Consider the following 24,289-nt stretch of genomic DNA (forward strand, 5'->3'; position numbering starts at 1 on the left):
GCTGAAATTCCTGAGGCGAGCCCCCACCGTACCTGGCTCCGCCTGTGAAGCCCCACCGTCATGCGGCGGACTTGGAAGAGGAAGCGGGGGAGGACTTTTGTTCCTGGGAACCTGCTGTTTGCTGCAGCCTTTTTCCCCTGCCTCTGCCTCTTGACAGAAAAGACCCTCCTTTTCCCCGCTTGTTTTTCTGGGATCGAAAGGACTGAACCTGATAAAATGGCGCCTTCTTAGGCTGTGAGGGGACATGGGGTAAAAATGCTGACTTCCCAGACGTTGCTGTGGAAACTAGGTCGGAGAGACCATCCCCAAATAATTCCTCCCCTTTATAAGGCAAAACTTCCATGTGCCTTTTGGAATCTGCATCTCCAGTCCACTGGCGAGTCCATAAGCATCTCCTAGCAGAGATAGATAGTGCACTTACTTTAGATGCCAGCCGGCAGATTTCCCTCTGTGCATCTCTCATGTATAAGACTGAGTCTTTGATATGGTCAATTGTTAACAGGATCGTGTCTCTGTCTAGTGTGTCAATATTTTCTGACAGGTTATCTGACCATGCAGCGGCAGCACTGCACATCCAAGCTGACGCAATCGCTGGTCTGAGTATAATGCCTGAGTGTGTATATACAGACTTCAGGATCGCCTCCTGCCTTCTATCAGCAGGTTCCTTAAGGGCGGCCGTATCCTGGGACGGTAGTGCCACCTTTTTTGACAAACGTGTGAGCGCTTTATCCACCCTCGGGGGTGTTTCCCAACGTAACCTATCCTCTGGCGGGAAAGGGAACGCCATTAGTAATTTCTTAGGAATCACCAATTTCTTATCAGGGGAAGCCCACGCTTCTTCACACACTTCATTTAATTCATCTGACGGGGGAAAAACTACAGGTAGTTTTTTCTCCCCAAACATAATACCCTTTTTTGTGGTACCTGGATGTGAATCAGAAATATTTAACACCTCTTTCATTGCCTCAATCATGCAGCGAATGGCCTTAACGGGCATTAAATTTGACTCATCGTCGTCGACACTGGCATCAGTATCCGTGTCGACATCTACTTGTGCCACCTGAGATAACGGGCGTTTTAGAGCCCCATATGACTTTTGAGACCCTTGGACAGGCACGAGCTGAAGACTCGGCTGTCCCACAGTCGGCATGTCGTCAAATTTTTTATGTAAGGAGTCTATACGTGCACTCATTTCTTGCAATAATACCATCCACTCAGGTGTCTGCCCCGCAGGGGGTGACATCTCTGCTAAAGGCATCTGCTCCCCCTCCACATCATTATCCTCCTCAAACATGTCGACACAGCCGTACCGACACACTCCACACACACAGGGAATGCTCAAATAGAGGACAGGACCCACAAAAGCCCTTTGGGGGGACAGAGTAAGAGTATGCCAGCACACACCAGAGCGCTATATATATACAGGGACTAACTGAGTTATGTCCCTAATAGCTGCTTATACTGTATACAGTGCCAATTTAGTGCCCCCCCTCTCTTTTCCCTCTTACTGTACTGTAGAAATGCAGGGAAGAGCCAGGGAGCTTCCTTCCAGCCGAGCTGTGAGGGAAAAATGGCGCCAGTGTGCTGAGGAGATAGGCTCCGCCCCTTTTTCGCGGCCTATTCTCCCGCTTTTTTTGGGATTCTGGCAGGGGTATTTACCTCATATATAGCCCCAGGGGCTATATATTGAGGTATTTTAGCCAGCCAAGGTGTTTTTATTGCTGCCTCAGGGCGCCCCCCCCCAGCGCCCTGCACCCTCAGTGACCGGAGTGTGAAGTGTGTATGAGGAGCAATGGCGCACAGCTGCAGTGCTGTGCGCTACCTTGGTGAAGACAGGATGTCTTCATGCCGCCGATTTTCCGGACCATCTTCCTGCTTCTGGCTCTGTAAGGGGGACGGCGGCGCGGCTCCGGGACCGAACATCAAGGCTGGGCCTGCGGTTGATCCCTCTGGAGCTAATGGTGTCCAGTAGCCTAAGAAGCCCAATCCGGCTGCAAGCAGGCGAGTTCGCTTCTTCTCCCCTTAGTCCCTCGCTGCAGTGAGCCTGTTGCCAGCAGGTCTCACTGAAAATAACAAATTCTAAGACTATAACTTTCTAAGAGCTCAGGAGAGCCCCTAGTGTGCATCCAACCTCGGCCGGGCACGAAATCTAACTGAGGCTTGGAGGAGGGTCATAGTGGGAGGAGCCAGTGCACACCAGGTAGTCTAAGATCTTTCTAGAGTGCCCAGCCTCCTTCGGAGCCCGCTATTCCCCATGGTCCTTACGGAGTTCCCAGCATCCACTAGGACGTTAGAGAAAATAAACATGAGCCAAAAACACCCGAAACACAGCATAATATGGGCCCAGTGTGACCTCAGTTACTAAAGATACACAATGGGAACACAGGAAACAAACATTTGGATGGAAAATAATAATTATACAGAATTAATCTCACATCTATTACTACACTGATGTACTATCTGCTCAATGACATGTGGGAAGGAGCCACACTCACACTCCTCCTCATCTGGGCAGTCACAGTCAAGCCTGCCCTCAGGTGAGGGGGGCTGCGGAGTGTGACACTGAGCCTGGATTCACACAGTGACAGCAGGCCCGATGCCTAAACCTGCAGTGATATCACTGCCTACATCCCCCCAAGCAGGCCTATACTACACAGCAGGGCCCTCAATTCAAACCACTGAAACAGCAGGACCCCAAAATCATAATAAGACAAGTAAGGCCACCAATTCATAGCCTGGCATACAATAGGGATCCCAACACAAAGCATGCCACACTGCAGGACCCCCAATTCAAGGTAAGACATACCGTAGGGCCACCATGCCATACTATAGGGTCCCCAATTCATAGTAGGCCAAACTGCATGACCCGCAATTCATAGTAACATACAGTAGGATTTGCAGTTCATAGTATGCTACACCTAAATACCCCCAAATTCATAATATGATGCACACATATTTGTAATGCCCATAATAACACATACAGTAAGTACTTCACTGGGACAGCTCCCACTGTATGCGTCGTGCACATTAGGTGTGATATGCACTCTTTCGCAACAGAAACAGGAATGAAGAGTACCAGGAATCTATATAGATAGATAGATCTATCCATCTATAAATATATACACAGATATATCCGGAATACATGGGTGGCAGTGGCTTTAAAAGGCATGTTTTTGTAAATGTCTAATGCTGTCATGACAAAGGTAAATAAAACAATGTCCCCTAAACATTTATATCAGTTCTCCTGAGCTTTGTTTTGCTACAGTGGGAGCTGTTGGGGGTGTGGGTGCATGCACCTATAAACAGAGCCGACGCTGACTATTTTGATGCCCTAGGCAATATTTTGGTTGACAGGGAGATAGCGGGTGACTGATGAGGTATGGGTGAAAGGGGCAGGGTGACAGGGAGATAGTGGGTGACATGATCAGGGTGACATTGTGAGGCTGACAGGGAGATAGTGGGTGAATGGGGAGGCAGGGGTGACAGGGAAATAGTGGGTGACTGGAAGAGGGTGACAGGGGAGGAACAGGTGACAGGGAGAGGGTGATAGGGAGATAGTAGGTGACATGGTGAAGGTGACAGGGTGACATTGTGCGACAGCAGATAGAGGATGGCAGGGAGACAATGGGTGACAGGAAGATGGTAACAGGGAGATAGTGGGTGATTGGGAGAGGCTGACAGGGAGATAGTGGGTGACATGGTGAAAATGACAGGGAGATAGCGGGTGACGGAGACATTGCGTGACAGGGAGAGGATGACATGGAGACATTGTGTGACAGGCAGATAGAGGGTGTCAGGGAGAGGATGACGGAGATAGTGGTTGACTGGGAGACATTGGGTGACAGTGAGATGATGACTGGGAGACATTGTGTGACAGAGAGGGTGACAGGGAGACATTGTGCGACGGAGATAGAGGGAGACATCGGATGAGAGAATGAGGGTGACAGGGAGATACTGGGAGAGGGTGACAGGGAGATAGCGGGTGACTGGGAGATAGTGGGTGGGAGATATCGGTCACAGGACTATGCCTTTAGCGGCACAGCCAGCAGCATCCTCTCCCTCTAGCCCCCGCAGTCACAGGGGATGCCTCCAGAGGCACAGCCAGCCTCCTCTCCTAAATAAAACTAACAACTTACACCCCACTGGACAGGCACCAGGGAACCAACACTGCTAGGTGCTAGGTGAATTGCCTAGTCTGGGCTGGCTATATATATATATATATATATATATATAAAATCACTAATTAGACTGGCAGTCAACTCAAAGAAATAGTAGTTAACTAGGTGTCCTCCAGGGAAGTTCAAGGGGCCTTCATAAACAGAAGCACAATGGGCAGCACTCCAATGGTTTCTTACAATAATGTGGCAAATATAAATTCCAGTGTTTCAAACGTTATTAAATTTTTCGTCAGGTAAAAATGAAATAGACATTCTTACCTTCTTATATGCTATCACCCAGTGTACACCACGCTGAGGTCCAGCCTGGCTTCTGGGTAATGGGAGAGTGAGGTTCCACAGGTGGGGGAGGGCTAATTGCCGTGGTAGGGGGAGAGGGGTTGCAATGGGTGGTGGAGGGGAAATTGCTGTGGGTGGAGGAAGGGGGGTTTCTGCGTGTGGGAGAGTTGCCACGAGTGGGGGAAGGGGGTTACTGCGGGTGTGAGAGGGAGAGTTGCCACGGGTGGGGGAAGGGGGGTTACCACTGGTGCGAGAGGGTAAGTTGCTGCGGGTGCTGGAGTTGCCACGGGTGGGTGTGGGGGGGGGGGGGATGGGTGCGCTTATTACAGCCAAGAGAGGAGAGACAAACAGAAAATGAAAGAGGAGCTGAGGGAGAGGGGAGGAACACGGGACGCAGGAAGAGACTGATCAGAACGTGGGAGAGGCGGGCTCATAAACACTGACTAGTCTGTTCTGTTGGGGGCAGAGCTACAGTAGGTGCCGGCCCGGGGAAAGAACAGCGGGCACTGGAATCAGTGTGGGTGTGTGTATGCCTATCACTATGTTTAGAAAACCCAGGGTGGGCGGAGCCTCGGTCGGACTGCAGCTATCAACTCAAGTTGCAGTAACAGGAAAAAAAAAATCCTGCCTACAGCGGCTCCGGCTTTCTTCTGCACAGTTGAACCGGCCCATCTGGCCATCGGCCCTTCTGGCATTTGCTAGAACTGCCAGACGGCCAGTCCGGCCCTGTCTGGAGGGGAGAACAATAGACACCAGGGCAAACACTTCACTCCATAGACGGTGTATTTTCGAACAGGACCAAAACACATGAATGATGTCAGCCCTTTCCGAGCAGTCCCTCCAGCACAAATTGGAAATCGAAGGCCAGATTCTATGTAATTTAACTGGAGTGTAGTAGAGATTATTCAATAGTTTAAAATGCATCTCTATGTGGTTCGTGCACTTGGACATCTTATGGGATGAGAGCAATATCGCCTCCCACTACTGTGGGGAAAAGGTGCATGCTAAATCCACCTCCCACCGGGAGTGTGCCAATGATTTTCCCAGGCTCTGGTTGCCTTGTGCAATGGAATACCAAAATCTAATCGCTCCCTTACAGCTACCCTTCGCCAATCTCATTAATATGTCGGGGGGGGGGGGGGGGGGGGCGGTAAATGCATGGGCCCCATAGATTTAATAAAAGACTTCAACCAGTGGGTAATACGCATATAAGTAAACAATTCTGCTGTGGGGAGGTCGAATAGATGATGCGATAGAGACTATACCAGAAGTAATCCATTTTGTGAGGCTTAGATCTGGAATCAGCTTGGAGAGGACCAACAGACAGATTGCGGGCTGGGAGAGAGACCACCTTAGTAGAGACCACAAGGGAGTCTGTGATAGACTGGAGTGGTAAAGTAGGGGGAAGTCTGTTGAAATCCACAGTAGATCTATCAAAGGGGTACGAACATATAACTCTCTTTCCAGGTCTACCCAACATTTCTGGCCTGTCGGCACAGACCAATCACTCAGTTGGGCCACCAGGCAAGCAAGTTGATATTGTCTGAGATATGGAACTGCCAATCCTTCCTGGCATCTAGGTTTATAAAAGTGTTTATAAGCTATGCGAGGGGGTTTCTTCTTCCAGATGTATTTCAATATCAGTGTATGTATGCGGCCTATGATTTGTAAGGGGACAATATAGGGGATCGTTCTGAAGAGATACATCAATCTGGGGAGAATCGACATTTTAAACGCTGCCACTCTACCCAACCATGATATCTCTAAGCCAAACCAGGATTTACATAAGGAATCTATGTATTCAATCATAGGACTATAGTTAATCTCCGCCGTTGTGGACAGAGAGTTAGGTATAAGAATTCCGAGATATACAAGGGAGTCTTTCTTCCAATTATATTTATACACGTGTTGGAGCGGCAGTAGCTTATTTGGTTCTAGGTTGAATGGTAGGGCCTCAGTTTTGGACGTATTCAGTTTGTAAAATGAGGCTGCACTAAATCTGTCAGTGATCTTGTGCAGAGCCGGGAGAGTGGAAACGGGGTTGGTAAGGAAAAGAAGTACATCATCAGCAAATAAACTAACTTTATGCGTAGAGGAACCCACCACTATACCAGAACAAGCGGGGGCCTGTCGAATCGCCATAGCAAGCGGTTCAATAGCCAGAACATACATGAGAGGAGATAAGGGGCACCCCTGTCTCGTGCATTAGAGATTTTAAAAGGGGAAGTTGTGAAGCTATTACTAAACACTTTGGCGTTGGGAGCGCTATAGAGCGCTGAGATAGACGACAGAGTGGGGCCACGTATCCCAAACTTATCCAGAGTGCTATATAGAAAACCCCAATGTAGCCTGTCAAAAGCTTTCTCAGCGTTGAGAGAGAGGAAAATGGCTTCCTCTCTCTTAGAAGAAACAAAGTCGGCTAAATCAAAAACCCTCCTCGTGTTATCTGATGCCTGACGTCCTGTCACAAAACCTACTTGATCTGGATGGACTAAGGCTGGAATCAGTGGGGACAGTCTATTGGCAATAAGTTTAGAGTAAATTTTTAAATCTGTATTTAATAGCGCTATGGGCCTATAGTTCTGGCTGTGAGTAGGGTCTTTGCCAGATTTATGTATTGTAATAATGCGAGCTTGTAGCAGTTCCTCTGGCAAGGAACTGCTAGCGGTGGCGTAATTATATAGAGCAGTAAGTGAGGGTTCAAGGTCTGAAACTTTTTTTATAAAAGGCATTTGTGAAGCCATCAGGGCCAGGGGCTTTCTCCGATGGAAGTGACTTAATGACCGAGATTATTTCCTCTGAGTCCCAGGGTTTATTAAGGGATTCTAACTGATCTGGGGTCAGCTGAGGAAACCGTAAATCCGCCAGAAAGGAAGATATCAAAGCGGGGGTCGGTTGGACAGTAGCAGTATCTGAGGCTAGATGATACAAGTTGTCGTAAAACGTAGCGAAAGCGTTCGCTATATCAGCTGGGTTCAGCAATTTCTGTCCCGACGGAGTGTGAATACACTTAATTGTTTCTAGTGTGGCGTAATCTTAGTTTCTGGGCTAGAAATTTGCCTGATTTGTTGCCTAAGGAGTAGTATTTCTGCTGAAGTTTTGCATATGCTCGCTGCATACGTTGTAGAAACATTTTCTGAAGCTGATTCCTAAGGGATATTATCTCCCGTTTCAGACGACGGGAGGGTTGTGCCCTGTTAAGGGACTCTGCCTGTAATAACTGTGTTTCCAACGCTTCTTGTAAACTTAAAAATTGTTGTTTCAACCTAGCCCCTGTTTGAATAATTGTTCCCCGTATCACTGCTTTCAATGCACACCAATGTATCGGAATGGATGTATCCGATGGGGAGTTTGTAGCGAGATATGTGGCTAGGGAGTCAGCGATAGCTGAGGACGCTTCCGGGGACTGTGAGATATATGCTGGCAATCTCCACGTCCTATGTGTAAACTGGGGCTGGGAGCTCTTCCATGTCCACGTCACTGCCGCATGATCCGACCACGAAATTGGGATAAGTGATCTATATGTAAGTTGTAAGAACCATTTATCCACCAAGATCAGGTCAATATGGGAGTACATGTTGTGGACATGGGAAAAAAACGTGTAGTCTTTAACCGAGGGGGAATATACGCCCCATACGTCGTAGAGGTCATATTCCGCTAATAAACGGGCGGCAGTAGCCTGGGAACGCAGTCCCCTCTGGGTCCTTTTAGAGGGGTATGTTTTATCTAGTTTCTCGTCTGGGACTAGGTTGAAATCTCCCATCACTATTAATCTGCCTTTCCGTATCTTGTAGATAGTAGAAAATAACTTGCGGAGGAAAGGTAGTTGGTTAGTATTTGGGGCATACAAGGAAACCAGTGTGACTTCAACATCTTCTAATTTCCCCACTAATATCAGGTATCTGCCCTCGTCTGAATATTGAGAGACTAGATCAAATTGCACAGAGTTATGAAAAAGGATAGCGACCCAATTTTTCTTAGAAGAATTATTCGCAAAATAGGCCAGTGGATATCAGGAGTTATGAAGGGACGGTGGAGCAGAGGCCATGAAATCTGTTTCTTGGAGGGCAACAACTTTAGCTTTTTCCTTGTGGAAAGTGTCTAGGGCTTGGTGTCTCTTACATGGGAAATTCAGACCATTAACATTTAATGAGAAGAATTTAACCATTGGTATAACCATAGAAGAGCCTTTGATAGACTATGTGACCTAACCCACGGGTGGACTTCCATGAAAGGAGCAACAGGTGAGGGAGGGGGTCAAAAAAAAGAAAGTGAGAAAAACAGCCGGAAGAGAGAAAAAAATACCCTGTCTACAGGGCCACAGTGTTTGCCACAAAAAAACCATAGTGGCAAAACAAAAACCATTGGGGGAATAGGTTCGAATGAGTCTCACATAGGCCCTCTATAGGCTCAGCCCCCAGTACACTTACACCTAAAAGATAAAATCGTAAATACTACCTAAACATCACCAATTTTGTCACACATAACTACGAAACATGCAGTACTAAATGATATATCTGAAAACATATCAGCGTGGTAAACGAACATTATCACACGTTAAAAAAGAAAACATATATAGCATAACAGCAAAAATGAAGAGCTAAAGCAAGGTGTGCTGGAACCGCAACAAACATATGAGTCTGGGGTTATCATACTTAACCCTTAACCCGCTCTTTCTTCAAATACGAATCTAAGAGCATCAAAGCAAAAACACTCTAAATATCAGTACTGCAATTCAGGTATCCGCCACCGGAGCAGGTGCTGCGGCCTTTGGCTGTGCAATTGGAATGTCCCAGTCGTCGAGTAGCTTCACTCCAGCGTCATAGGAAGAGACGATGTAGGAAGAAGATTCATAGCTAATAATCAACTTGACTGGGAAACCCCATTTATACAGGATGTCGTTGTCTCTTAGAGCCGATGTGATCGGGTGCAATGCACGCCGTTTATCCAAAGTAAATTGGGAAAGATCCAGATATATCTGTAGACCGCCCAAGAATGTCCTCCTTGGCGTGAAAAAAATGGACTCTTAATAGGACATCTCTCGGGAAGTTGGAGGAATAACCGCTTTTTGGTTTAGGCAATCTATGGACCTGGTCTAACAGCAAATCTTGAGCAGAGGCTGTTGGAAGAAGAGTCTGAAACAATTTAGTGACATATCCCCGCAATTCTGATGGAGCGACAGAGTCGGGTATACCACGAATTTTGAGGTTGTTTCTCCTCGATCTGTCCTCCAGGTCCGCAATCTTTTCACGCATCGTAACGACATCATTTTGTAGTTCAGAGTTGGATACCAGAAGATCATTATGGGAAGTCACCAATTCCTGCATTTTTTCTTCAAGATGTTCGGTCCACCCCGCTATACCACTAAGATCAGCCCTAAGCGTTTGGATTGAAGAATCCACCCGATATCTGAGCGAAACGCTGAAAACATCTTAAGCATCGTTTGAGTGGTAAGGGGGGCTTAGGGGTCTAGATTCATATCCAGGTCGGATGAAGGCTGGAAAGCTGAAGACTTCGGCAAGGACATGGGCAACCTGGTGTTTGCAGGTGACGTAGAGGCGAAGGGTCGGGAAGCATTGGAAGCTTTAGGAAATTGTATAGGTGCAGGCTTCCTGGGGGTCTTCCCCCCTCTCTTTGGAGGCATAATGAGAAAACTGGACTTCCCAGGAGATCAATTGAATATGAAGACAGAGCAGAGCGGTTATGACTGTCAGAGTAGGATGGTTATTGCATAGGTAAGCTGAGCCGCACGCTATGAGGTAGAGCAACAATTCTTCAGAGCCGGAGACCCATTTAGAACACTATTAGTGGCAGGAGAGAAAGGCAGCCATTTCTAGTGCAACTCAAATTTCCATCTGCCCTGCGGGCATATTTTGAACAAGCAAAGGGGGCTGCGCTGTGAACGTATAGCAATATACAACCAGAAGCATTGGTGAGAGGCAAAGAACGGGAATTGAAAAGAAGCCGACTTCTCACTATGAGAGCACTTCCTGTGCAACGACACTGCCACTGCCTCACATCTGCTCCCAGTCTCCTCCAGCCGGGCACAGACTTTCCCTCCCCGCCAATCTCCCACAGTACCTCTATACAGGGATGTTGTTGATGAAGATGTAGGGGTGTAACTGTGGACTCTGGTCTCTCTGAAGCCTCTGTATAGTCGCCAAATAGCACAGGAGGAGGGTGGGAGGGCGGCAAAATGGCGGACTTCAGCCCCAGCTACAGGAGGCAAAATGCTGCTGGGGGAGTGTAGCGGGTCTCAGGTCAGCCGTGTGGGATGGAGCGGGGCTCAGCGGGCACCTCCGGAGCACACAGCCGGAGCCGCTGCAGCAGTAACAAACGCCGAGGTCTGACGAGGAGGAAGCGCGCAAAGGGCGCAGCAGCACCGAAGGTCTGGCAGGCGGCAGAGAGGGACGTGCACTCCCATGAGCGGCAGCTCCGGTCCGTCCTCGGCCAGGTACTTTGCGTGTCAAGACGGGATTCTTCCTCTCTACTAGACCGCTTAATAACTGCCATCTTTTTAATAAGGGAACCACGGACAGAAGCTTTAAAAGCATCATGTTTAATAGTAGGGGTAGAATAGGAGGCATTAAAATCTTAAAAATCTCGCCAGTCAGCAAGCATATCAGCTCCATCATCCATCAGCGACAGCCAGAACGGGTTACGTTTCCAGAAGTTAACACCTTGAGGAGACAAGGGATCTAATACCAACAAGACAGGGGAATGGTCGGAGATCCCCCTAGGTAAGTACTTGACCTGAATCACCTTAGGGACCAAATCTGGGGATAGAAGAGCCAAGTCAATACGGGAAAATTTATTAAAGGTGGCCGAGTAACAAGAGTACTGTCATTCGCAGGGAAACCAGACTCTCCAAACATCAATCAGACCTAATTCAGTCACCAAATTAGAGAAGGAGGTAGGGGAAGAAGAGGAGAGAACACAGCATGGGTTCTCCCTCCACCTATCCAAAAATAAGTCCATTACATTGTTAACTCTCCAATACAGATAGTGGGAGTGGATGGTGAGAGTGCAATAAGCAAAATAGCCTGTCGTAAAATGTCATTATAAGGGGGGGGGGGGGGGGGGGCAGGGGGGGACATATACTGCGAGAATGTGTAAAAGGGTAGAATTAACGAAGGCCCGAAGGAAGACAAATCGGCCATATTGATCAATTTGACTATGATCTAGGTGGAAATTTACAGATTTTTTGATGAGCACAGAGACACCCCTGGCATTCTGTGAAAAAGTAGAATGGAACAACCACCCCACCCACGTTTTTTTAGAGCTAACGTCTTGCTGCCAGTAAGATGAGTTTCTGAAAAGCAAAAAATATCCGCCTTATACTTTTTTACTTGTGACAGGACCAGCGCTCTCTTTATTTTATTGTTAAGACCTCGTACGTTCCAGCCGAGCAGGTGGAGCCCCTCAGGTGTTACCAGCATCGGAAAACCATAAAAAGGGAAACAGGAGAAAAGGAGAGAATGGGAGGAAAGAAGAGAGGAAACACATTGACAGGAAAAATCACAGCATAATACATGGATTCCAGAGTAGCAGCTGTACAAAAAAAATAATTGAAGAAAACCTGGAGCAGCCAGTAATCCATGATGCCAAGGCATATCCAAGAAACATCAAAAATACACCACAGCAGTAAATAAAAAACCGTAATTTACCATAACAGAAGATACAAAAAAAGTCAATAAAACAGCAAAAACCCAACCACCCCCCACCCTGTACATCCATCGAAAACCTAGATATACCTACACCCCAACTAAACTTCCCGCTACTCAAACTAAGAACACTGAAATAATGATGAAAGGGGGACAATTAGGAATACACCCCCCCCCCCCCAAATACTATATCACAGCAAGGGCTCCCAATAAAGGGAAATGGCCCCCGGTAAAGAGGCATAAGAACAAATCCCCACGCAAATAACTTGACATAGAGTCCCACACATTAGAAAAACCTGAAAAAGAAGAAAAAAAAAATCACATGACATAACAGAGGCATAATAGCAATTCCATTCAGCGAGGAGCACGAGGTCTCTGTTCCAACCACGCTTCAGCTTCCCTTGGAGAGTTAAAAAAGTGGGTAGAACCCTCATACACCACACGTAACCTTGCGGGAAACAGCATAGAATATTGGATCTGTTTATCTCGCAATTTCCTCTTTATCTGAAGAAATTGGGATCTGGATTTTTGTACGTCCATAGCAAAGTCAGGAAAAACAGACACAGAGTGATTCTCAAACTGCAGCGGACCATGTATCCTTGGCAGACGCAGAACAGCATCTCGATCCATATAGTGGAGCATGCGGGCAATGAAGGTGCAGGCCGGGGCACCCGGAGGAGGGTCTTGAAAAGGTAAACGATGTGCGCGTTCCACTTCCACAGCAAATTGCACACTGAAATCTTCTCTCTTGAAAATACTGAGTAGCCAATCCTCTAAGAACTTTTCAGGGTGCGTGCCCTCAGCCCGCTCAGGTAGGCCCACAAAGCGTATATTATTTCTTCACAAACGGCCCTCCATATCCGACAACTTGGTTTTAACAGCAGCCATCTGGGAGGAGAGATCAGCGACACTGTCTTTAAGTGGGGTGGTTACATCTTCAATATCAGACACACGTTGTTCCACACCACCCACACGTTCGCGCAGCTTCTGCATGTCATGATGAATGAGTGAAATATCAGCTTGAACCAGTGATGTGCGGTGGGGTGAGGCAGAGCCTTTCCTGTCATACTAACGTTTGTGCCAGAGTTTTGGCTGTATAAAGTATATGAAAAATACAAATAATATGTTTGAAATATGTTATTTGCATTATTCTAATAATTTTTATAGCCAAAACTCTGGAGTAAAAAGTCTATGGCAGGTGAGGCGCCTAACTTTTACGCTCATCTCTGATTAAAACTCACTAAGTTTCCAGGAGTTTATACTGCTGCACCTGTGTATAATGCCCAGATGCATGCTTTGACTTATATATTGCTTGTAAATCTGGTTCTGGTGCTAGCCAGTGGCTCCTGAGCCATTTAACTCACCGCATGATCCCTAGCTTGAACTTGACCAATCTTGTCTATCACCCTCAGTTCGGATGTAGTGATGGCCTGCAGAATTTGTTGAGTAGAATGCATAACATCAGCAATGGAGGCTTCCTCCGAAGTGACTCGAGGTGAGGGAGGGAATGCGCCCTGAGTAGGCGGGGGTGTCGGCGCTTGAGAATTTCTAGAAAATCTTTCCAAACGTGCTGCAGCACCGGCAGCTTTGCCAGTTTTCCCCATAACAATGCTGGCAGGAATCACCAAATCAGCAAGAGAATAATAAATACGCACAGAGAGAATGGCAGGGTCATACACGGTAGAATTCGCAGTACAGCAGGTGGGCCAGAGAGTCAATAGAGAAAACACAAGGGTCACACACTGAGTATACGTAGACAGGATCCAGAATATGCAGGCCACAGCCAATATTCACAGAAAATATTGCAGCATATCAGAATGTAGAACTAAGCCACCGAAATTAGTGAGACAGAAGCAGCTGTCCAGGGCTTAGAAGTGTGCTCATACACAGCAGGCAAAGAAGAGATAAGCAAGTGGTCTCCACGCTGCCATAAGCAGCTAACAGGATTTGCCTCTGTGTTATAGGAGGAGGTAGACACAGTACCTGAATCATGAGAGGGTGTACACAGTGCAGGAGGCGCTCCGGCAGGCAGGGCACCCTTTTACAAGATGGCGCCGGTGGGAGCAGAATGGCGGGGTTCCACAGAGGCCAGATTTCACGGGCAGCAGCCACAACCAGCATCCACCAATGCAGACAAGGAGAGAGGGGTCACTGGAGCCAGGAGTGAGCACAGGTACTGACGGCAGCTCACGGCACTGACGGCAGCTAGGCACCATCTTTAAATGTATTGTGGGTGCTAGGCACCGGGTATTTAAAATATGTTTAATAATGTGTCACATGTTATATCGCTGCGCAGTGCGCAGTTGGAGAATGATGTCCTGCACAGTTATAGAACTGTGTGGACAGGGCACTTATGAGAAAAGTACAAGGTATTTTGTTTCTAAAAAGGCCTTGAAAATAGTTCTTGAGACACTATTGGATAGGAAGTTGTATGGTAATTGTCCTAGCTCCAGACTTGCTATGTACAAGTAAGTGTCAATTAGCCGGCCTTTTGGTGGCCAAACATTTTCTTTGAAATACAAACGAAGGTGGAAGGAAGACTGTTTGTGTCGCAGCCTTTCCTGTTGTAATCCCAAACACTGGGTTTGCATGGAGATGTGAATGAGACCTAAACATTTGTATTTTGAAGCTATGTGTTAAATGTATCAATGGCGAAGTGTAAACTCCCAGGTGGTAGGAATTGGAGTTTAAATTATATCAAACTTTGGGTGTGACAGGAAGGAGGAAATTGCTTCATGCACTTATATCCTTTTAAAATGTAATTTATTTATATTTTGTAAGATATCCTGATTGGTTGGAAAGGACTGTGGTTTGTGATTTTACTGTATAAAAAGATGAGGCCTCTGAGCTCCGGAGTGTATTATACCAGTTTCATTCTGCTGTAATATCTTGCTGTATTGCTGAGCCTTTTTGAAGGCTGTATTTGCCATTAAACATCATCTGCCTCAAGAAGACTGCTTCATCTTGTGACCTGCAGGACTAGGCGAAACCTAGCCCCGTTTTCCTCCTGTCCAGGGTGTAACCAGCGTCTCTAAGCTCCGCCTTCAGCCTGCTACTGTGCTGTGCTTGGGCAAGCAACGTTTGGGGATTCGTCAACACCACAGAGGTGTTGTAAGGAGGCGTGTCGACGCATACAGAGCAGAACCGTGGTTCCAAACGCCACAGCAGGTAAGGAGTTTGGTGGTGGCAGTGTAAACCCGCCCACTGCATAGTGGGTGGAGTCAGTAACAGGTGGTTACGGACGGTTAGTGGGAACTTAAACATCCATTCTGTGTACTGGGGTCGAGACGTGAAAGCAGTGAGGGCTTTCGTACGGGACCGTCCGGTCACAGAATCCTATCTAGGTTTACGAGAGCCTCCCTAGAGTTACTCTTACTGACTGTCCTTCTCGCTCCCTTTCCACCCCCACCATACTTAATACTGCCCACCTTACTCGTCTCTTTGATCATCCCAGTGTTTCGGCCTAAATTCTCTGCCCTGACATAAGTATTTTCCCTTATGCTACGTACATCTTTTTCTATATGCTGTAATGATGACACATAGATGTTGTTAGTTAATGTTTTTGCAAGACATTTGTTAATACCCTTTTTAGAACCCATGCTAATACCCTTGCCCTTGCCGGCTGCTCCCCCCCCCCCCCCATCTCCACCCCCATTTAGCTCACTACCACCATCTTTACTATTCTCGCTGCACGACCCGTAGTTTCAAACTAAACCCTCCCCCAGGCTCCTAGTTTAAAAGCTCCTCCAACCTACTAACCATCCTCCTCCCAGCACCGCAGCCCCTTCCTCATTCAGGTGCAATCCATCGTGACAAAAAAGATGGCGCCTGACTGAGAAGTCCACACAGTGTTCCAGGAACACAAACCCCTCCTTCCCACAACAGTCTCTAAGCCACACCAGGTGCACCATGTTCTGAGCAGGGACCAGCGAGGATTTCTTCCAATTGATGAGCCATCTGTGGGCTTGTGTGAATTGGACCGTCAGTTCCAGATGATGGATGAGAACCTCTGGGGAGTCGCCAGGATCAGCAAGTCGTCCAGATACGGTCGATCCTGATGCCTTGTCGACCGAGAATGGCCGTCATGACTGCCATGACCTTGGTGAAGATCCAAGGAGCAGTGGTCAGTCCAAAAGGCAAGGCTTGGAATTGATAATGTAGGTTGCCAATAGCAAACCGCAGATACCGCTGATGCGACATGGCAATAAATATGTGTAGGTAAGCATCCTGTATGTCCAGGGACACCATATATTCCCTGGGTTCCAAAGCCAGAACAATAGAGCGAATAGTTTCCATACGGAATTTGGATATCTTCACAAATTTGTTCAGACTTGAGGTTGAGAATGGGCCAGGAGGTTCCATTCGGCTTTGGAACTAGGAACAGCGTTGAATAGTACCCCCTGCCCCTCTGAGACAGATTTTACCTTTAACGGATACGAAGGGATAATTGTCGAGCAAAACTGGTGAGGGGGACGTGTCTGCAAAGAGATGGCATATCCGTGAGTGACGACTTCCTTCACCCAGGCGTCTGAAGTGGTCTGTAACCATACCTGGGCGAACTGCAGAAGTCGGCCTCCCACCCTGGAGGCCCGCCCCGTCATGCAGCAGGCTTGTCTGGTTTGGAAGCAGGCTGACGGGCAGCCCAAGAACGTTTAGGTTTGGGCTTAGAGGTTTTGGAAGTGCGAGCCTGTTTCGGGTACGCCTGACCCTTTGCTTTACTTGGAGGTTGAAAGGAACGAAATGAGGTACTTTTAGCCTTTGGAGCTGAAGGATTAGTACTTGGCAGACATGTAGTCCTAGCAGATGCTAAGTCAGCAACAATCTTGTTCAAATCTTCCCCAAATAGTATGTCTCCCTTAAAAGGGATCACCTCCACGGTCTTTTTAAAATCCAGGTCCACCGACCAGGAACGCAACCACAGAATCCAGTGGGCCAGATTGAACATAGTAGACGTTTTGGCCGCCAGAACACCGGCAATAGAAAGGCACTGTCTGGCATTATCAGAAAAATTCAGAGGTAGCTCTGCCTTAACAGCTTGAACCCAGGCTTTAATAGCTTTTGCAGCCCATGAAGCTGCTATAGTGAGTCTATGTACAGCACCTGCAAGAGTGTAAATAGGACTTCAAGCAACCCTCCACACGCTTATCCGTCGGTTCCTTCAGAGAGGTGACGGTAGTGACAGGCAGAGTAGAAGACACCACAAGACGAGCTACATGTGAGTCCACCGGTGGTGGTGCTTCCCAATTTTTACTTAACTCTGCAGAGAGGGGATAACGAGCTAGCATCTTTTTAGACAGGGAGAATTTCTTTCCTGGAGATGCCCAGGATTCCTGACGTATGTCAACTAAATGGTCAGAATGTGGCAAAACTAATTTAGTAACCTTCTGACGTTTGAACTTATCAGGTTTCTTAGACATATCTGGAGGGTCAGTTTCGTCATCAATCTGAAGAATCAGTTTGATAGCCTCCAATAGGTCAGGAACATCAACCAGTGTTGTAGATTCCTCATCAGAAGCATCTCTAATGGATCAGTATATACCCCATCTTCATCGGATGAAGTATCCGAAACACGAGTGGATTGTGAGTAAGAAATGGCCCGCTTAGATGACCCTTTGGTCCTAGGAAGGTTAGGCTTTTGGTTAACCAAAGACTGATTTAACTGCTGTAACTGAATCGACAGAGCATCCGCACATGGCGGATTTATGACAGGGACAATATGTGATTGTAATGGCACAGGAGGTTCCACAGGGGGCGTAAGTCTCGTTACTAGCATAGTCAGTAAATTAGAAAATGCAGCCCAAGGTGGGTCTTGGTTTGCCACCGGTGCTGTAGACTGACTGAGGGGTACAGAACCCCCGGTACTTGGACCCTCAGCTAGAATATTTTCCTCAGATAAATCCGCTGCGTCAGCACTGCACGATGCAGGATCAGCCACGGATCTCCTGCCCTGTGTAGCAGACATTATTTGGAAACGTAGCCTTAGGGCATAACAGTACAATATAGCCAGACACAGTACCTGACAAAAAAAACCCTGTGGTGTGTGACTGCAAATGCAGAACACAAACAGAGAATTTAAGTGGTATATGGTGACTGAAATACACAGAGAAAAATACAAAATAATATACCCTGTGGAACACTATATATGTATATAATATTATATATATATATATATATATATATATATATATATATATATATATATATATATATATATATATATAGGACCCTGATGCATTTATCCCCCTTCAGGGTACAGAATATAGGGATAGCAATATGTTTGAGATAGACAGAATAGGAACTGCTGACGAGTCCTCAATTCCACTCTATCCGAATGGAAGATCAAATAAGGGCTCTTGCAAAACAAGGCCGCCAACTCTGACACTCGCCTAGCCGATGCCAGAGCCAAAAGCATGACCACTTTCCAAGTGAGAAACTTTAACTCAACCTTACGCAAAGGTTCAAACCACTGAGACATAAGGAACTGCAAGACCACTTCAAGATCCCATGGCGCCACCGGCGGCACAAATGGAGGGTGGATAAGCAGCACTCCCTTCACAAAAAGTCTGAACCTCGAAAAGGACGGCCAATTCTTTCTGAAAGAAAATAGATAAAGCCGAAATCTGCACTTTTATGGAACCCAATTTCAGGCCTGCATCTACGCCTGCCTGCAAAAAATGGAGGAACCGACCCAAGTGAAACTCCTCCGCAGGAGCTGCTTTGGTCTCACACCATGAAACATATTTCCTCCAAATACGGTGATAATGTTTTGCCGAAATCTCCTTCCTAGCTTTAAGGAGAGTGGGGATTACCTCCCCGGGAATACCCTTTCGAGCTAAGATTTGGCGCTCAACTTCCACGCTGTCAAACGCAGCCACGGTAAGTCCGGAAACATGCAGGGCCCCTGCAACAACAGGTCCTGTCTTAGAGGAGGCGGCCAGGGATCTTCCACTAGTAATTCTTGAAGATCCGGATACCAGGCCCTCCGTGGCCAATCTGGAACGACGAGTATTGCCTGAACCCTTGTTCGTCTTATGATCCTCAGCACCTTCGGAATGAGAGGAAGCGGAGGGAACACATACACCGACTGAAACACCCACGGAGTCACCAGGGCGTCCACTGCACTGGCTTGGGGGTCCCTTGACCTGGAACAATACCTCAGAAGCTTCTTGTTGAGGCGAGACGCCATCATGTCTATCAGAGGAATTCCCCAACGCTTTGTCACATCTGCAAATACCTCTTGATGAAGAGCCCACTCTCCAGGATGGAGATCGTGTCTGCTAAGGAAGTCTGCTTCCCAGTTGTCCACACCCAGAGGAAGACTGCTGACAGAGCGCTCACGTGCTGTTCCGCCCAGCGTAGGATTCTTGTGGCCTCGTCCATAGCCACCCTGCTCCTTGTTCCGCCTTGGCGGTTTACGTACGCCACCGCTGTTATGTTGTCCGACTTAATCAGGACAGGGAGACCCTGAAGAAGGTTCTGTGCTTGCAGCAGGCCGTTGTAAATGGCTCGCAACTCGAGAATTTATGTGGAGACAAGATTCCTGGCTTGACCATTTTCCCTGGAAATTTCTTCCTTGTGTGACCGCGCCCCAGCCTCGGAGACTTGCATCTGTTGTCAGCAGGAAAACAAAAAGAAATTCCAGGCGCCACTATTGAAAGAGCTGCTTTCCCAGGGGTAATTGGTTTTAAACCCCTTATATAGAACAAGAAAAAACAACAATGGGAAAGCGCTATTTAATCTGTAGTAGATTTTTATTTTAATAAATTTTATCACGTGTCACTATATTTGATACCGGCCAGCATCAATACCAATAAAAAAAGCAGGACCCAGTTCTGGATTCCGAATCGGTGCCCCTCTAGAAGGTGAGAGCCTTGCAGCCACCACAGGAGCGAAATCCTGGCCCTGGAAGATAGACTTATTTTCCGGTGCATGTGCAGGTGAGACCCGGACCATTTTTTCAGTAGATCCCACTGAAACACCCGGGCATGAAACCTGCCAAACGGAATGGCTTTGTAAGCCGCAACCATCTTCCCTAGTACCCGAGTGCATTGATGAATCGACACCATGGACGGCCTCAGAAGCTCCCTGACCATGGTCTGGATTTCCAGTGCTTTGATCTCTGGAAGAAACACCTTCTGTATCTCCGTGTCCAGGACCATGCCCAGGAAGGACAGCCGAGTGGTCGGGATCAACTGAGACTTTGGCAAATTTAGCATCCAACCGTGATGCCGCAGAACCGACAGAGAGAGATCCACATTTCTTAACAACTGTTCCTTGGACCTCGCCTTTATCAGGAGATCGTCCAAGTACGGGATAATTGTGACCCCTTGCTTGCGAAGGAGGACCATCATCTCTGCCATTACCTTGGTGAACACCCTCGGGGCCGTGGAAAGCCCAAACGGCAACGCTTGAAATTGGTAATGACAATCCTGCACCGCGAACCTCAGGAAAGCCTGATGAGGAGGGAAAATTGGGATGTGTAAGTAGGCATCTTTTATATCTACTGACACCATATAATCCCCCCCTTCGAGGCTGGAGATCACCGTTCGAAGAGACTCCATCTTGAACTGGAAAGTTTTCAAGTATGGATTGAGGGATTTTAGGTTCAGAATCGGTCTGACCGAACCATCCGGCTTCGGTACCACAAAGAGGCTCGAATAGAACCCTTTCCCCCGATCTGACGGGGGAACCAGCACCACGACCCTCTGTTGACACAACTTTTGTATCGCCTCCTTCACCACCTCTCTTTCGGGAAGAGAAGTTGGCAAAGCCGACACGAAAAACTGGTTAGGGGGCATCTCCTGAAACTCCAGTCTGTACCCTTGGGACACTATGTCTAAGACCCAAGGATCCAGGGCCGAACGAGCCCAGACCTGACTGAAGAATTGGAGATGGCCCCCCACCGGTAGGGACTCTCCCTGGGGAGCCCCAGCATCATGCAGTAGACTTGGTAGAGGCAGGGGAAGACTTTTGGTCCTGGGTGCCCGACACTGCAGGCGACTTCTTTCCGCTACCTCTACCCTTTGAAGCGAGGAAGGACGAGCCCTTACCTCTTTTGTATTTATTAGGCCGAAAGGACTGCATCTGCTGATGAGGTGCCTTTTTCTGTTGTGTGGGAACATAGGGAAGAAAAAATGACTTACCCGCCGTAGCGGTCGACACCAGGTCAGCCAGGCCGTCACCGAACAAGACACTACCTTTAAAAGGGAGAGCTTCCATATTCTTCTTGGAGTCGGCATCAGCATTCCATTGGTGAATCCACAGGGCTCTCCTGGCCGAAATCGCCATGGCATTGGCTCTTGATCCCAAGAGGCCAACATCCCTCGCCGCATCCTTTAGGTAATCTGCAGCGTCTTTGATATAACCAAGAGTCAAAAGAATATTATCTTTATCAAGAGCATCCATATCAGAAGCCAAATTCTCAGCCCACTTTGCAATAGCGCTACTCACCCATACCGACGCCACAGCAGGTCTGAGCAATGCACCAGTGTTGACGAAAATGGACTTCAATGTCATCTTCAGCTTGCGATCCGCCGGATCCTTGAGAGCAGCCGTGCCAGGAGACGGAAGCGCCACCTTCTTGGACAATCGTGAGAGAGCTTTGTCCACATTTGGAGACGACTCCCATTTGTCCCTATCGTCAGAGGGGAAAGGATATGCCATCAAAATTCTTTTGGGAATCTGCCACCGTTTTTTCAGGCGACTCCCAAGACTTTTCACAAAAGCTCATTCATCTCATGAGAGGGGGGAAATTTTACCTCAGGTCTTTTCCCTTTAAATAAACAAACCCTTGTGTCAGGAACGGCAGGTTCCTCAGATATACGTAAAACATCTTTAATGGCTATAATCATGTACTGAATACTCGACAACTTGTGGATGCAAAGAAGCCTCATTCAAATCGACATCGGAATCAGAGTCCGTGTCGGTACCTGTATCTGCCATCTGGTTAAAAGCACGCTTCTGTGACCCTGATACTGTTTGTACCTGAGACAATGCGTCCTCCACTGACTGTCTCCATGTTTGTGTTTGAGAATCAGATTTATCTAGTCTCTTGGACAATAAAGCCACATTCGTATTCAGTGTACTCAGCATAGTCATCCAATCAGCAGTCGGCTGTGCCGACAGACACATACTTAAATCTTTTTCTGCAGCCCCCATAACTTCCTCCCCTGCAGCCCCTATAACTCTTCCAAATTTATGTGCCCCCCCCCCCCCCCCCCCCCCGTTTTTCCTCCCCGTGTACTTGCGGGAGCTCAGAGGTCCGGGCAGCGTCTCTGCAGCGCTGTAGAATAGAAAATGGCGCTGGTGAGCAATGTGCGGCTAAGCCCCGCCCCCTTCCCGGCGCGCTATAGCCCACTAAAATTTTAATCTGGAAACCGGCGGGGGCACTCTATGCGGCGATCGGACACCGTATAGCTCTTTTTCTGCCAGCCAAAACCTCAGTAACTGCTGCCCAGGGCGCTCCCCCCTAGCGCCCTGTGAGTGCCGTTGGTGAAGTGTGTGGGAGCATGGAGTGCAGCGCTACCGCTGCGCTGTACCTCCGTTACTGAAGTCTTCTGCAGTCACTGAAGTCTTTGGTTCTTCTAATACTCACCCGGCTTCTTTCTTCTGGCTTCTGTGAGGGGGGTGACGGCGCGGCTCCGGGAACAAGCAGCTAGGCGAACCAAGTGATCGAACCCTCTGGAGCTAATGGTGTCCAGTAGCCTAAGAAGCAGAACCCTTAACTAAGAAGAAGTAGGTCTGACTTCTCTCCCCTCAGTCCCACGATGCAGGGAGCCTGTAGCCAGCAGGTCTCCCTGAAAATAAAAAACCTAACAAAAGTCTTTTTCCAGAGAAACTCAGTAGAGCTCCCCTAGTGTGTGTCCAGTCAGTCCTGGGCACAAAGTCTAACTGAGGTCTGGAGGAGGGGCATAGAGCGAGGAGCCAGTTCACACCCAGTTAAAGTCTTTTCAGTGTGCCCAAGCTCCTGCGGATCCCGTCTATACCCCATGGTCCTTTTGGAGTCCCCAGCATCCTCTAGGACGTAAGAGAAAGGAGCAGGCTCTGTGCATCTTGAAGACAAGATGAGAGGGGGCTGGAGGAAAAGAGAGGTGGGAAAGATGCTGGAGGGATACAGGGCATGGAGCTACTGGAGGGACACAGGCGGTGAGCTGCTGGAGTGACAGAGGCAGAGATGTGTATAAGGGGCACTACTATTGTGGGCATTATGAATTAGGGGTACTACTACTGTGGGCATTCTGTATATAAGCGGCACTACTACTGTGGGCATTTTGTGTATAAGCAGCACTTCTGTGGCCATTATGTGTATAAATGGCACTACTGTGGTCATTATGTGTAAGGGGCACTACTACTGTGGGAATTGTGTATAAGGGGCACTACTGTGAGTACTGTATATAAGGGGCACTACTGTGTGGCATAACATGTATAGAGGGTACCACTGTGTAGTGCAATGTGCATAAAGGGCACTACTGAGTGATGTAACCTGAATAAGGGGCATTACTATGTGGTGTAATGTGAATACAATTGTGCTACTGTGTTGTGCAATTTGAATTGAAAGAAGTAGAGCACTAATGTATAGTTTGCAAGGGGGTGCCGAAAACACTAGCACTGGCCCTGGCTCCACTTAATGTGAGGCGGTGGGGGAGGGTGGCTGGGTAAATGAGTTCCACCACCTCTCCAGGACCACTTTAAGCCCTGATTATACACAACAACAAAACTGCACTGGACTAGTAATACTACATAAAACTATGTATGTATACAGATATAACAATGCACAGTAAACACTGGATGTATATCAGAGTACTTGTACTAAATATTCCTGTAGTTATGCACTTGTTCTTAACTAACACTGTCTAAACAACATATAGAATACGTAAATGCCCCGCGCTGATGAGGCAGGCGGCTTTACAGAGGAGACAGTGCCCAGCAGTCCCAGAATCAGCGCAGCTCTGTGTAATGGCGCCCAAACGCTGACAGGGAGAGATACAGCTCCAGGGCGGGAACATCTGCTGTAGATGGCGCCTGGGGCTGGGGGAGGGGCTACAGGTCAGCGCCTTATCCCCTCTGCTGGACTTCTCCACCGGGTACTATGGAGCCTTTAATAAACGGATTTTAGTAAATCCGACCTGTGCTCCTTGCCCTGGTGGATATAGTGCACGGCCAGTGTCCACG

This window comes from Pseudophryne corroboree, chromosome 1, assembly GCF_028390025.1.
Source record: "Pseudophryne corroboree isolate aPseCor3 chromosome 1, aPseCor3.hap2, whole genome shotgun sequence".
Taxonomy (NCBI): Eukaryota; Metazoa; Chordata; class Amphibia; order Anura; family Myobatrachidae; genus Pseudophryne; species Pseudophryne corroboree.